The following is a 749-nucleotide window of genomic DNA, read 5'->3' as shown; positions in this document are numbered from 1 at the left end:
GCTGGGGCTGTGGCCGCTCCTCTGTTTCATCTTTTCTATTTTTATTTTTAAAGATATTTTCATTGCTTTCAGAGAGGAAGGGAGAGGGAGAGACAGAAACATCAATGGTGAGAGACAATCATTGATCGGCTGCCTCCTGCACGCCCCCACTGGGGATCGAGCCGGCAGCCCAGGCACATGGCCTGACCGGAATCAAACTGTGACCTCCTGGTTCGATGCTCAACCACTAGCCATGTGGGCTGGGCTCATCTTTTTTTTTCTTTCTTTTTTAAAGATGTTTTTATTGATTTTTAGAAAGACAGGGAGGGAGAGGGAGAGAGAGAAACCATGTGAGAAACATTGATCGGCTGCCTCCTGCACGCCCCACACTGGGGATCGAGCCTGCAGCCCAGGCATGTGCCCCGACCGGAATGGAACTGGCAATCCTTTGGTGCATGGGACGACATCCAACCAACTGAGCCTCACCGGCTAGGGCTCGGCAAGTTCATCTCTGTCTATCAAGTCTACGAGAAATACCGCATCTCTTCACTATTTTCTGTGAGTGAACTGGACTTTGAGAACAAATCCTCGTTTCACTCAGCTGGCAGGAAATTCAGCGAGCGATCTCCGTCTGAGCCAAATGCCAGCATGGGGATTCCTCTGTAAATCACCCCAATCCCAGTGGCCTCGCTCAGGGCCCCAGCGGGAGGAGTCTGATAGGATGACTGACGAAGGTGTGGGTAGGTGTGGGGGGGGGGGCACTAAGAGAC

This window comes from Myotis davidii, unplaced genomic scaffold (genome assembly GCF_000327345.1).
Source record: "Myotis davidii unplaced genomic scaffold, ASM32734v1 scaffold464, whole genome shotgun sequence".
Taxonomy (NCBI): domain Eukaryota; kingdom Metazoa; phylum Chordata; class Mammalia; order Chiroptera; family Vespertilionidae; genus Myotis; species Myotis davidii.
The sequence above is the reverse complement of the archived record's forward strand: the minus strand, read 5'-3'. Positions refer to the sequence as shown.